The sequence below is a fragment of the Dromiciops gliroides genome, chromosome 2 (genome assembly GCF_019393635.1).
Source record: "Dromiciops gliroides isolate mDroGli1 chromosome 2, mDroGli1.pri, whole genome shotgun sequence".
Classification (NCBI taxonomy): Eukaryota; Metazoa; Chordata; class Mammalia; order Microbiotheria; family Microbiotheriidae; genus Dromiciops; species Dromiciops gliroides.
In genome coordinates, this window is record NC_057862.1 from 622,406,892 (window position 1) to 622,422,543 (window position 15,652).

Genomic DNA, 15,652 nt, shown 5'->3' on the forward strand with positions numbered 1-15,652 from the left:
GATAGCTATCACAAAGTATTTCTAAAGGTAGGAATTCCTAAGGTTGGGCATGTAAATTTCAAATTATCTAATCTGGCCAAGTCCTCTTATAGATCTGTTGCATTGCAAATGTTTAAGAACCATATTTTTGATGTGCACAAATATTGTTTAAAAATGATTAGAATCAGGGGCAGCTAGGTGGCACAATGGATAGAGCACTAGCCCTGGATTCAGGTGGACTTGAGTTCAAATCCAGTCTCAAACACTTGACACTTATTAGCTATTTGACCCTGGGCAAGTCACTTACCCCCCCCCCCGTGCCCCACAAAAAAAAAAAATAGAATTGTCTAAAGATAATGACAAACTAAATTGTCCTAATGGAGCTCCTTTGACCAGTCCAAATTAGGTTAAAACAAGTTGTCTTAAAGAAAAATTAAAAAGAAAGTTTTTTCATTCTCTCTTCTCTCTCCCTTCTCTTGTTATTATTTTTTTTGTGGGGGGCAATATGGGTTAAGTGAATTGCCCAGGGTCACACAGCCAGTAAGTGTCAAGTGTCTGAGGCTGGATTTGAACTCGGGTCCTCCTGAATCCAGGGCCAGTGCTTTATCCACTGCTCCACCTAGCTGCCCCCCCCCCTTCTTCATCCCTGACATGGGAACATCAGTGGGGGATGGAAAAAGGAGAGAAAGGAAGCTTCAAGGAAATAGAAATTATATGGGGTTATTTCATGTGTCTTTATTATCTTGTCTCTGTGTAAATGTGTGAGATTGTCTCTTCCATGTGTTCAAGTTTTTGTCAAAAATGTAATTTTGTGCTTGGAATTTAGAAGCAAAGTTGTTTTGTTTGATAAAATTACCCCCATGTTGTGGCTAGGTTAAGGAATTCGGGGAAGGGCAGAAAGAAACTTGTTGCTCTAATAGTATCTTGCAAACTAGTTAGAAATTGAATGTGACATTAAAATACTAATTTAAAAATTTTCCCACTAGAAAAGAAAAAAAAAGAAAGAAAATAAAAGGCCATTTCAGTGACCATAGAAAGGTAGTTTTGCTATAAAAGGTTCTCTGGCTTGTTTTTAAAAGCTGACAGGCTCACCAACAAAAGAAGAGATTTGTGTTAGGAGGAAATAAAAAAGGTCAATGGATTTGATTGGGCCATTTAATTAAGAAAGTTGGGAATTCTTACAAACTAAAGTCAAGTAAAATCTGTTATGTATATGCCCCTTTTAAAAATCTTTTGTAGTGGAATAGCTTAAACAAAAAAAAAACACACAGGAAAATATGAAATGCTTGGAATAAATTGTTCTTGGGTTAATTAATACTAACATAAAATTATCAACTGAGTTTCTATATGATATAATTTGGAAAATAGATCCAGATGTAATTGAATCAATTCTGGTCTTATTTTAAGTAAAATTTATTATGATGCTCTATCAGAAAATATGTATGGTTTAAGGTGTCACCTCACTTATGTGATTTGTAATATGTTAAGAAAAAGTGCCCCAACAGTTTAGTAGTTCATTGTATTAGAGATACTATCAGAAAGTGCATTCTTTAAATTCCTTTTTGGTTATGAATTTAATTGACTGTAATAATTGTTTTCTGTGAAGTGGGCATAGTAAGAATCCTTTACAATATCTTCAGCTGCATATTATGGCTTTAAGATCTAACCTCATGCTCAGTACAGTCATTTGGTTTTGTTAAAAAGTAGAAAAACAAAAAGAAATGAAAAAAAACAAAAAAAAACCCAACAGTCTCTAACCATTGGGTGTTACTGTCCTAAGCATGAGTTTCAAACTCTGTCTTCAGTTTCCAACTAGCCACATTTAAGGATAAATCTCTAGAAAGACATGAAATCTAATGTTATATAAGTATTGGATATGGTAAAATATTGGTTATTGGTTAATGTGTTTATTATATGGAGTTTTAAATATCTCCTTGTACTATCCAAATTGAAAACAGGCCACAACCTGTCAGCATTCAGCCAGATTCTTTATTTGCAGGCCACAAAAACATTGGGACAAAAAAGTGGCTGTAAGGAAAAGAAAAAAAAAAGCCAGCACATTTTAACTTCAACATTGTTATCTGATAAGTTTTGAATGTAGGGGTGGAGATCCTAAAGCTCCTTAGAAAAAAGGAGGAAACACATTTTTACATATCTTTCACAAAGGTATCATATGAATTTATAAATGATAAGTTTTCTTTTATAAATGCAGAGTACTAGGCCATAGAAATCAAAATGTACCATTAGTTATTATAAAATCCACACTTAATTTGATTTATGCCAAAATTTGCCCTACAACAAATAACATGGTCTGAATGTATGTTCTTATATCAAGATTATTATGACAAATTAGGACTTAACAGTAAAAAGATTTGGCATTAAGAACTCTACTACCTGTGTGACCCCAAGAAAGTTCTGTGTCAGTTTACTTTTCTATAATAGAGCTTACCTCCCAGAGTTGTGAGAATCACATTATTGTAAAGTACTTGGCATAGGGCAAATGTTATATTAATGATTCTCTGTGTAAAGTATAGAGCAAAATCACATGAAAATAAGAACAGCTGACTGGTAATGAATTGGTTTTGTTTAAAGTTTAAAAAATATATATACACACACATACATACACACATATATACATATACATACATATATATGTATACACACACATATTCCTAATCTTGTTTTAAGAAATTATGTTTCTAAATGTTCTTACAGTGTATAATTTCATAAAGAATTGTATCAGCTATGGTAGAAAAGCAATATCTCTTATAATATAGATGGTGTTAAAAATGTACTGTTAAAAAGGGAATGAAGGTTAGGAAGCTAAGCTGTTGGTCTATTAGCTATGTTCTGAAGTAACTAAGAACTTATACTGTTAACTATGCTATTCAGAATTATTGTTATAATCAAGCATTTACATAAAAAGGGAAAACTTTGAAAGACATAGGATCTGATCAATTCAATGACCAGTTATGACTCCAAAAGAATGAAGATGAAGCATGTTTGTTGATAGAGTGGTGATTGATCATGGGTGCAGAGTAAGATATATATTTTCAGAAATAACTAATATGTGAATGTGTTTTGCTTGGCTATATTTATTTGTCATAAAAGCATTCATTCCTCTATTTATTCATGTGTGTATTTATTTAATTATTTATTTATTCATTCATTTATTTATTTAGGCAATCATTTTTCCCATTAAGTTTTATTTTCCCAAATTACATGTAAATACAAATTGACATCAAATTAAAAAAAACAACACCTTTGTGTTCCAAATTCTCTTCCTCCCTCCCTCCCCCTCCCCCAAGAACTCGAGAAATTCAGTATAAGCTATACATGAGCAGTCATGCAAAACATTTCCACATTAGCCAGGTTGTGAAAGAAAACAGACAAAAATAAAACTTCAGATAAAGGAACTAACAACAAAAAAATTATGCTTCAATCTGCATTCAGACACCATCAGTTCTCTCTCTGTAGATAGAGTGCACTTTTTATAGAACCTTCAGAGTTTTCTTGGATCAATGCATTGCTGAAAATAAGGAAGTCATTCACAGCAGATCATCTTACAGTATTGCTATTATTTTGTATACCGTACATTTCACATTGCATCAGTTCACATAGGTCTTTCAGGTTTTTCTGATAGAATCCTGCCAATCATTTTTTATCGTAAACTACATTTATATAGTACTTTAAGGAGAGATTTCCTTACAATAAACCCATGAGGTTGATTATTGCAACAACAGTAATAGATAACATTTACATAGTACCTTATACCTGAAAAATAATTTTCTTCACAATAGCCCAGCAAAGTACTATATGTTTTATCATCATCAATCAATTTTCATCATCATCAGTTCATTCTCATTGACATCAATCAATCCCCATCTTCATCCAATCATCATCAATCTATCCACCCATCAATCATCATCACCATAATCTTACATTACTCTTGCCTCTGCTTCAAAAGTTTTTTCACAGTTACTATTGTTAACTGTTTCCCTCCATCCTATTCCCTTCCATGATATTTACTCTATTTTCTACCTTTTTCACCCTATCCCTCCTCAAAAGCGATTTGTTTCTGACTGCCCCTCCCCCAATCTGCCCTCCCTTATTAATAGAATTTCATTTTTCAAAATATATGTAAAAACAAAATTTTATCAATTAAAAAAAATTTGTGTTCCAACTTCTCTTCCCCCCCTTCATTCGCACCACCCACCCACAAGAACCCAAGCAATTCAAAATAAGTTATACATGAGTAGTCATGGAAGAATTCCCATATTAGCTAGTTGTGAGAGAAAACAGTCAAAAAACCCAAAACTTCAGATTAAGGAATTGTCAAAGAGGAAATGAAAAAAAAATTTTAAATGTGTTTCCATCTGTTTTCAGATACTATCAGTTCTTTCTCTGCAGATGGGCTGCAATCTTCATAAGTCTTTCAGGGTTATATTGGATCATTGCCTTGCTGAAAATAATCACATGCTTCCCAGCAGATCATCCCACACTATTGCTGTTATTTTGTATACAGTACATTTCACTTGGCTTCAGTTCATGTAGATCTTTCCAGGTTTTTCTGATAGTCTCCTGTTCATCATAACCTGTATATAGTACCTTAAGCTTGACAGAGAATTTTCTTCATAAAAGCCCAGCAAAGTAGGTATCATAAGTTTTGCCATTATAATCAATCATCATAACCATTTCCCTCCATTCCACTCCCTTCCCATGATATTTACTCTATCTTCTTTTTACCTATTCCTCCTCAGAGATGTTTTACTTCTGACTATCCTCTTCCTCACTCTGCACTCCCTTTTTTCATCCTTCCTTCCTTATCCTCTTCCCCTCCTATTTTCCTGCAGGGTTAAATAGATTGCTCCTCCCAATTGGGTATGAAAGCTATTCCCTCCATGAGCCCACTCCAATGAGATCAGGGTCCCTGAGCTAATTCTGTGTTCTAAATTTTTCTTCCTCCCTTCCTCCTCAACCCTCCCTATGAGATCAAGCAATCCAATATGTCATACTGGTGCAGTAAAGCAGAACATCATCTTCCTTGAAAGTGTTTTGCTCTCTCCCCAAGTCTGCCCTTTCCTCCTTCCCTTCTTCCTCCCTCCCCCCCTCAGGGCAAAAATATATTACTATATCTACTTGATACTTATGTTAGTCCTTCTTTGAGCCAATTCTGATGATATTAAGGTTCACTCACTCCCTAACTTCTTCCCCTTCTTCTACTCTCCTCCATAAGCTTTTTTCTTGTTTCCTTCATGTGAACTACCTCTCCTCAGACCATCTCTCCCCTTCTCCCTCCCCCAGTTTATTCATCCTTCACCTCAACCCTATATGAATGATGTCATCACGGATTAATTAGGTGGCACAGTGGACAAAGCACCAGCCCTGGACCCAGGAGGCCCCAAGCCCAAATCCAGCACCAGACATAAGACACCCCACTCTGTCTGCCCTAGAGAGAACAAAACATAAATGCTTTACAGATATCATCCCTTCATATTCAGTTCAGCCCTGTCTTCTGTGAATTTCTTATTGAGCTGGTTCTTATTATTTCAAAGTATTATCTTCCCATGTAGGAATATAAATGGTTTGATCTTTTAATATCCCTCATAAAGTCTTTTTTCCTGTTTACCTTTTTATGCTTCTCCAGGGTCTTGTATTTGAAAGTCAAATTTTCTATTCAGGTCAGGTCTTTTCATCAGAAATGCTGGAAAGACCTCTTTCTCATTGAAATCTCATTTTTGCCTCTGAAAAATTATACTCAGTTTTGCTGGGTACATGATTTTTGGCTGAAGTCCCAGCTCCTTTGCCCTCTGAAATATCATAGTCCATGCCCTTTGGTCCTTTAATATAGAAGCTGCTAGATATTGCTTTATCTTTATTGGAGATCCATAGTATTTGAATTCCCTTTTTTCTAGCTGCTTGCAGTATTTTCTCCTTGACCTGGGAGTTCTGGAATTTGGCTATAATATTCCTGGAGGTTTTCCTTTTGGGATCTCTTTCAGGAGGTGATCAGGGGATTCTTTCAATTTCTATTTTACCTTCTGCTTCTAGAATATCAGGGCAATTTTCCCTCACAGTCTCTTGGAGGATGGTGTCTAAGCTTTTGTTTTCGTCATGGTTTTCAGGTAGTCCAATGATTTTCAAATTATCTCTCCTAGATTTATTTTCTAGGTCAGCTGTTTTTCCAAGGAGATATTTCAAATTGCCCTCTTTTTTCATTCAGTTGGATTTGCTTTACTGTGTCTTGGTTTCTCATAAGGTCACTAGCTTCCATTTGTTCAATCCTAATTCTTAGGCAATTATTTTCATCAGTTTTTTAATCTCCTTTTCCATTTGGCTTTTCAAACTGTTGACTTTTTTCTCATGACTCTTCTGCATTGCTCTCATTTCTCTTTCCATTCCTTCCTCTCTTTCTCTACATCTTCATTCTATCTCTTCTACTTTCTCTTCAAAGTCCCTTTTGAGAGCTTCCATGATTTGAGACTAGTTCATATTTTTATTGAAAGCTTTGGATGTTGGAGCTTTGACCCTGTTATTATCTTCTTCTTCTGAGGTTGTATTGTGGTCTATATTTCCCCCAAAGAAGTTTTCGATGGTCTTCTGCTTTCTCTGCCTACTCATCCTGGTTTACTATTTCTTGGCTTTTAACTCCTTCTTAAAATGTGGTGCTGCTTCCAGGACACACTGTTCAAACTACAGCATAGCCTAGGGTATGGTTGGGCTTCTTCTCAGCCTGTCTGGCCTCGATTTCATTTGATTTTAAACTCTCCACTGGGGGGTGGGGGTGGGGCTGCTTCTTGACTCCACTCCTGTTCTCAGCTTCAGAGGGTCCCAGGTGTTTTGGGTTGGGGGGGGCAGGCTTTAATCTCACCTGGCCTGTTCTCAGGTCTGGAGATAACCTCAGGCCTACTTTCCTAAACAACCAACCAGCAAAGCTTTCTGTGGTGTGGTTCTCAGCTCCTGATGAGACTGCTCCCCTGCTCCCCTCCCCCACCTGGGTCTCCCGCCACTCAGGATTTCTTCCTGACTGCCCGCTGGGATGGGGCAGTCAAATCCTTCCCCCAGTCCACTGGTACCCCTGCACTTACACCGCCCGCCCCCTCCCCCGTCAGCCATTCAGTTTGACCATGTGCTCAGTTCCAGAAGATGCCTGGTGCTGCAGCCAATTCAGAGACACTGGGGCAAATTCCTCTGTTGGCTTTCTGGTGTGTTGGCCCGATTGCGGGGTTAGGCTTTATTCATCATCCAGCACGGCCCCCTGAAATCTATCTATAGCTGGAGAAAACTCTCAGCCTGTATTTTTGTGTGTTTTTCTGCCCCAAGGGTTCTTTTATTGCTATTTTTGGGGTGATTGTATCAGGACCCCTGTGGGTTTAATGTGTTTCCCCTGCCATCTTGGCTCCACACCCTGCCCTCCCTTATTTCACCCCCCCCATTATCTCCCTCCCCTCCTATTTTCCTGCTGGGTTAGATAGATTAGTCCACCCAATTGAGTGTGTATGTTATTCCCTCATTGAGACAACTCTGATGAGATTAAGGTCTTTGAGCCAATTCTGATGACTATAAGGCTCATTCACTATCATTCCTCCCCCGTCTCTTCCCCCACTCCATAAGCCCTTTCCTGTTTCTTTCATGTGGGATTTCACCCCATTCTACCTCTCCCCTTTCTCTTCTCCCTGTGCATTCCTCTAATGCCTCAGTTTTACCCTTATGATGTCATCATGGGGCAGCTAGGTGACACAGTGGACAAAGCTCCCACCCTGGACCCAGGAGGATCCTTGCCCAAATCAGGCCTCAGACACAAGACACTCATCCACTGCACAACCCCAGGCATGTCACCCAACTCCAACCACCCCACAAAGAGAGATAAACAAAAAAAAATTCTTTGCAGATATCATACCTTCATAATCAATTCCCACCTGTGCCTTCTATCTAAATTTATTTCTACCATCTGCCCTAATACTGAGAAAGTTCTTATGAGTTAGACATATCATCTTTCCATGTAGGAATGTAAAGAATTTAACCTTTAAACATCCCTCTTAATTTCTTTTTCCTGTTTACCTTTTTATGGTTCTCTAGGGTCTTTTATTTGAACACCAAATTTTCCATTTGGTTCAGATCTTTTCATCATGAATATCTGAAAGTCCTCTTTTTTATTGAAGTCCCATTTTTCCTCTGAAAGATTATGATCAGTTTTGCTGGATAGGTGATACTTGGTTGTATTCCCAATTCCTTTGGCCTCAGGACTGTTATATTCCATGCCCTCAGATCCTTTAATGTAGAAGCTGCTAGATCTTGTGCTATCATTACTGTGGATCCACAGTACTTGAATTGTCTCTTTCTAGCTGCTTGCAATATTTTCTCCTTGACCTGGGAGCTCTGGAATTTAGCTATAATGTTCCTGGAAGTTTTCATTTTGTGATCTCTTTCAGGAGGTGGATTCTTTCAATATTTATTTCACCTTCTGCTTCCAGAATATCAGGGCAATTTTCCCTGACAATTTTCTGGAAGATGATGTCTATACTCTTTCCTTGATCATGGTTTTCAGGTAGTCTAATAATTTTCAAATTATCTCTCTTGGATCTATTTTTCAGGTCAGCTATTTTTCCAAGGAGATGTTTCACATTACCCTGTATTTTTTTATTCATTTGGATTTGTTTTATTGTGTCTTGATTCCTCATAAAGTCATTAGCTTCTATTTGCTCAATCCTATTTTTAAGCAATGTGTTTTCTTCAGAGAGCTTTTGTACCTTTTTTTCCATTTGGCCAATTTGTCTTTTCAAGCTGTTGACTTTTTTTCCCATGTCTTTCCTGCACCACTCTTATTTCTCTTTCCATTTTTTCCTCTACCTCTCTTACTTTATCTTCAAAATCCCTTTTGAGTGCCTCTATGGCCTGACACCAATTCATATTTTTCTTGGAAGCTTTAGATGTTGCTATCCACTTCTGAGTGTGGACCTCAATCTTCCTTGTCACTAAAGAAACTTTCTATGGTCCTCATCTTTCTCTGTCTGATCATTTTGCCTGTTTTTTACTTAACTTTTAATTCCTTCTTAAAGTGGGGCACTGTTGCCAGGCTGTACTGTCCTAAGCTTCAGGGTGTCCCAGGTGGTATGATTTAAGCAGAGGCAGGTTCTTTACTTGTCTGTCCTGTTCTCTGGTCTGTAGATAACACTAGACCAACTTTCTAATTAACCAGGCAGCAAAACTTTGTGTGCTGTGGTTGTTAGCTTTGATGAGCCTGTGCCCCTCTCACACCTGGGCCACTTCCTGGTTCCCTGTGAAATAGGTGCTACTATTATTACCATTTTAAAGTTCAGGAAAATGTGGTTGACAAAGTTGAAGTTACTTGCCTGGGGTCACAAAACTAGAAAGTGTTTGAGCCCAGATTTGAATTAAATTCTTCTTGACTTCAGGCCCAGAATTCTCAATTAAACCTTTGATACACAGAAGAGTAGTAGGAAGGCCACAAAGGCACTCTAAGAAGCAAAGAAATATTACCATTTTCAATTTTGTATATAAATACCTAAAAAAAAACTGGCTACATGTAATAAATTCAATTTTTATATATAATCTTTTTGGGTGGTCTCATCTTTGAATAGGGAATATTTGTCTTTCTTGATATTTTTAAAATTTAAAATTAATTTTTACTTTAAAAAAGAGCATTAATTTTATGATTGAAAACTAAAATAAGTACTATCAGCAATGAGCTTCTGTGGAATAACTGGGTCCTTGACCACAAGAAGCTTGAGTTTTAGATATGTACACAGGAAAAGATGAGTTAAAAAAATAATCAAATGAGTTGTTCCAACTCTAAGTTCCAGAGATTAGTGGAGAGGACACTAGGGTACTAGATACCAGGCCAGCCTTTTTGTTGTTGTTCCTAACTTATTTATTTTGCACGGCAATAAGGGTTAAGTGATTTGTTCAAGGTCACACAGCTAGCAAGTGTCAAGTGACTGAGGCCAGATTTGTACTCAGTTCCTCCTGAATCCAGGGCTGGTGCTTTATCCACTGTACTACCTAGGTTGCCCAATTCCTAATTTATTCTTGAAGATGACCAATGACATCAGGAGGGTGAAGTCTTGACTTGAAAGTGAATTAGAGGGGCAGCTAGGTGACGCAGTGGATAAAGCACCGGCCCTGGATTCAGTAGGACCTGAGTTCAAATCTGGCCTCAGACACTTGACACTTACTAGCTGTGTGACCCTGGGCAAGTCACTTAACCCCCATTGCCCCGCAAAAAAAAAAAGAAAGAAAGAAAGTGAATTAGACATGTATGACATATTGAATTGCTTGCTTTCTTAGGGAGAGGTGAGGTGGGAGGGAGGAAGAAAATTTGGAATACAAGTTTTAAAAATCAATGTTAAAATTTTTGTTTTGTTTTGTTTTGTTTTTGTATGTAATGGGGAAGTCAAATATTTAGCCTCAAGGGGAAGAGATGGCTTAGAAATATCCTCCTTGAACAGAAGATAAACAAAAGCTTTTATAGAGGATAGATGGGATGACCACTTGAAAATAGAAAGTTTCTTTTGGGGGTTGGATGGGGTGGATAAATATTCCTGAGAGTCAGGGATTTTCTTTTCTTTTCTCTTTCTTTCTTTACTCCTTTCTTTCTTTCCTTCTTTTTTTCTTTTCTTTCTTCTTTCTCTCCTTCCTTCTTTCCTTCCTTCTTTCCTTCCTTTTTTCTTTCTTTCTTTCTTTCTTTCTTTCTTTCTTTCTTTCTTTCTTTCTTTCTTTCTTTCTTTCTTTCTTTCTTTCTTTCTTTCTTTCTTTCTTTCTTTCTTTCTTTCTTTCTTTCTTTCCTTTCTTTCCTTCCTTTATTTTTTTTTTAGAATGATAGGCCTTATTTATGTCTACTGGCTCTGGTCAAGTAGTAGCCATGCCTAATTGACTTTCCTACTATACAATTTTATCTCTCCTTGCTTCTTAGGTATGTCCATACTGATATCTAGTTGGCCAAGCTAAACTTTAATATTCCCTTAATTCCTTGATATGTCTATCTGCTTATCTGGTCACCTTTGGTTTTGCTTCTCAAAGGAGGAACTTTTTCTGAGTTATCTTAAACCTGTGTCATTATGAAGTCAAGGCAGTTGGCCAGACTTGATATCTGGCACTAAAGATCTGAATCTGTCTAGGAGGAAGGGGTTGAAGTGTGAGGCCTCCAAGGAGATTCTGAAAGAGATTTCTTTGAACAAGGGGTACAAACTTTTGATATTAACTTCCATGATGCCAGTCATAAATTCCCACAATATAGAGCCCAGTACATATGACTCTTTTCTAGTGGGAACACAGCACCCTGGAGGCTAAAGCAAGAAAGTGTGATTCAACAATTATTGCCTCTTTCTCTAATGAGGAGTCATGGGGTTAAAATCCCAGAGGCCCCCAAATTAAGTAAATATTCCTGCATTGAACTGGTTTCTTATTGTTCACTCCTAGAGGCAAAGAACCCAGGCACTAGTCCCCCATTTCCATCAACTCCACTATAGGACCCTCATAGCTCATGACCATCTCATTTAAAAAAAAAGAACATATCTTTAATCTCTACTTTTGGATTTGAATTTGTTCTCATCTGAAGCAGAGAAGTAGACAAAATAGAGACAGTTAACATCTGAGATGATCAATGACAAGCAGGGTAAGATTTAAAGGACCGCAGATGGGAGTATTTGTTAGTTTTGGGGAGTGTTATTAATGAGTGAATCCATGACATATTCCCACTCTCACAGCTTAGTCCAAAAATTAATACAAAAGAGCCATTAATAACAGTGTCAGAGTTTGTCCTTTGGTGGGGGGAAAATGGCAAAAGAAGTACAAATTGATAAGCAAACATGGGGGTAAATTAATGGTATATTAAAGGAGAAAATTATAGAGCTACAACATGAGGATTTGTGAGGAAGGTAATGTCATATAGGTCCTTCTGTAGGGAGTCAGGAGACCTGGCAACCTGTCCTAGCTAACACTTGTGTGATATGTAGCAATTTTCTTCCTTTCTTTGGTCTTTTTTCATTTTGTATTCACCTGTCAACAGCTAATCTGTTAACTGCACAAGGATGGTGAGATGGTCAAAGTGGATGATATTATAGATACTAGACTCTGGGTTGCCTCAAGCATAATACAAATACCAAATGATGTTAGTGTGATTATATTGGAGGTAGCTTTTTGTTAGAGATGGAGAAGGTAATCCTCTACAGGCTAAACTTTTCCTGCATCCCCCCCTCCAATGAGTATATATAATTTTTAATGCAGCAAGAGGAAGGGAAGGACTAATGGGGGGAAATAGGGGAGAAAGGAATACATTAATATTCTTTTCATTTCAGGACAGAGTGAGCTTGGTCTCTGGTGAACCACCAACAACTGGGGAGAACCTTAATAAGAATCCATCCTGCCCTGTTTCACAGTTCCCCTTTCTCCACAAACTACTTCTATGTCAAGCAAGGAGATCTCAGAGATAAAGTGGCAGAAACTGTGGTCCCTTAATTGTTTTTCCAAATGTTCTACTATGCATGACATGGGTCCTGTCCCTGGAACCTTTTTTTGCCTCTGCATAGGTATAATTTTTGAATGTCAGGTGATGGAATTGAGGAACAGCTGGATAAGGAGATGAATTCCCTTCTCTTAATGTTTGCATAGCTTCCCCATGGACTGAGTCATTACTGTCCAAGCAAGACTAGGGAGGCTAGCAATTCCAGAGTTACTATTGTATCAGATCCAGAAATTTGAGGTAAGGATATGTCATCTCTAAACTTTGCAACTGGGGAGGTATAAGGTCAACAAATTACAGTAGAGTTCATACATCATTCTTCCTCATTGCAATTCTCTATCCCTGTAATCAATCAATGAATCAATAAACAATTATGAAGTGCCTAATATGTATTAGACACTGCTCAATTCTGGTGATACAAAAAAGGACAAAAAACAGTCCTAGCCTTCAAGGAGCTTACAATCTAATAGAGGAGATAACATGCAAACAAATATATACAAGGCAAGCTATATGCAAAATAAATAGAAGATAAGTCACAGAGGGAAGGCACTAGAATTAAGAAGTGTTGGAGAAGTCTTCCTGTAAAAGGTGTGATTTTTAATAATATACACATCATTATTTTTTGTGGATATAAGAAGACCTTTTACAGCCAATAAAGATTCTTAAATTGCAAATTTTATTTTTACTTTCAAGTTGTATGCTATTTTAACTTCCTGAGGAAAAAGATTTTGTGAAGGAATCTTTTGATGAAACCTTGTATAATGTAAAAAGAAACTTCAGGTGATCATGTTAACTCATAGTTTTAGTATATATTCATTAAACTCAAAATTTCCAAATTACATGTGACTGCAAAAACCCATCCCATTCAAGATTTTCCTCCACGGAATCCTTTAGATGTAGTTATAATAACTACTCACATCTATGTAGTTATTTGAGGGGAAGCTAGTTGGCATGTGGCATAGAGTGTTGGGCATGGAATTAAGAAGACTCATCTTTTTTTTTTTTTTGGGTGGGGCAATGGAGGTTAAGTGACTTGCCCAAGGTCACACAGCTAGTAAGTGTCAAGTGTCTGAGGCTGGATTTGAACTCAGGTACTCCTGAATCCAGGGCCGGTGCTTTATCCACTGCGCCACCTAGCTGGTAGATTAAGACTCATCTTAATGAGTTCAAATCACTCCCTGTGTGATTCTGGGCAAGTCACTTAAACTGATTTGCTCCATTTTTTATCTGCAAAATGAACTACAGGGGAAATTGGCAAACTACTATATTTTCTTTGCCACAAAAACTTAAAATGGGGTCAGGAAGATTTGGACATGACTGAAATAAATGAACAACAACAACATGCAGTGTTTTTTTTAAATCATAAAAGAATTTTATTTTCCAGTTATATGTAAAGATAGTTTTCAACATTTGTTTTTATAAAATTTTTAGTTCCAAATTTTTCTCCCTCCATCCGTTCTCTTCCCCTTGCCCAAGACAGAAAGCAATCTGATATAGGTTATATATGTGCAATCACATTAAACATATTTCTGCATTAGTCATGTTGTGAAAGAAGAATCAGAACAAAAGGGAAAAATCCTCAAAAATGAAAAAAAAAACACACAACAAAAAATAGAAACAATATGGTCCAATCTGCATTGAGATTCCACAATTATTTTTTCCATATGTGGAGAGCATTTTCCATTATGAATCCTTTGGAATTGTCTTGGATCATTGTAATCCTAAGAAGAATAAACTCTATCACAGTTGATCATCACACAATGTTGCTGTTACTGTGTACTATGTTCTCCTGGTTTTGATCACTACACAGTGTCAGTCCACTTAAGTCCAGATTTTTCTGAAATCTGCATGCCCATCATTTCTTATAGCATAATAGTATTCCATTACATTCATATACCACAACTTCTTCAGCCATTCCCCAATTGACGGGCATTCCCTCGATTTCCAATGCTGTCCCATCACAAAGAGAGCTGCTATAAATATTTTTGTACATATTTTTCCTTTTCCCTCTTCTATGATCTCTTTGGGATATAGACCTAGTAGTGGTATTACTGGATCAAAGGGTATGCACAGTCCCATAGCCCTTGGGGTAGAGTTCCAAATTGTTCTCCAGATTGGTTGGATCAACATATAGTGTTTTGATGTGGGCAAATCAGTTTACGTAGATATTTTTATATATGTTTACATATGTATACAAATAAAATCTCATTTAAAACCCCTGTAATGTGGTACTTCAAGTATTATTAGTACCATTTTACAGTTGAGGAAGCTAAAGATTAAATAGGTAGACAGCTAGGTAGCACAGTGCATTGAACACTGGGCATAGATTCAGAAAAGCCTCAATTCAAATCTGGCCTCAGACACTTAAAGCTATGTGACCCTGGGCAATTTATTTAACCTCTATTTACCTCAGTTTCCTCAATTGTAAAATGGCAATAATAATAGTATCTATTTCCTATACTTATTGTGAATATCAAATGAGATAATATTTATAATTCTTGGCACAGTGTCTGGCACATAGTAAGCACTTAATAAATGGTTGTTTCATCTCCTTCCCTCTCTTTAAATCTGATCTTTGATAGTTATTATTTATGTAACCTTGGGTAAGTTATTTAAAGTCATGATGCCTCAGTTTCTTTCTCTATAGAACGAAGGGCCACTGACATCTCTTCTTGCTCTATATCAATGAAGAACTACAACTGGTCCATGGTCATATGGCAATTAAGCATCAGAGATAGGCCTTTCTGACTCCAAGTCCAGTATCCCTTCTACAGGTAGGTGGGATAATGAATAAAGCATTGAATTTGGCATTGGAAAGAAGAGGGTTAGAGCTAGCTAGGTGGGGGAATGAATAGAACACTGGACATTGAGTTAGGAATATCTGAGTTCAAATTTGACCTCATATACTTACTATGTGACCTCAAGAATGTCACTTTCCTTCTGTTTACCTTAGTTTCCTCATCTGTAAAATGCTAATGATAGCATCTACCTCCCAGGATTGTTGAGAATAAAATGAAATATTTGAAAAATACATTATATAGACTATATAAATGCTAGCTAGTAGTCTTATTAGCCTTCCTCATACCCTCATTAGCTATGAAACCCTGGATCAGATAGTCAATCAAGAAAGTGTATTAAATAACACCTACTATATGTTAAACATGGGGGCTACAAAGAATGGTAAAACACAGT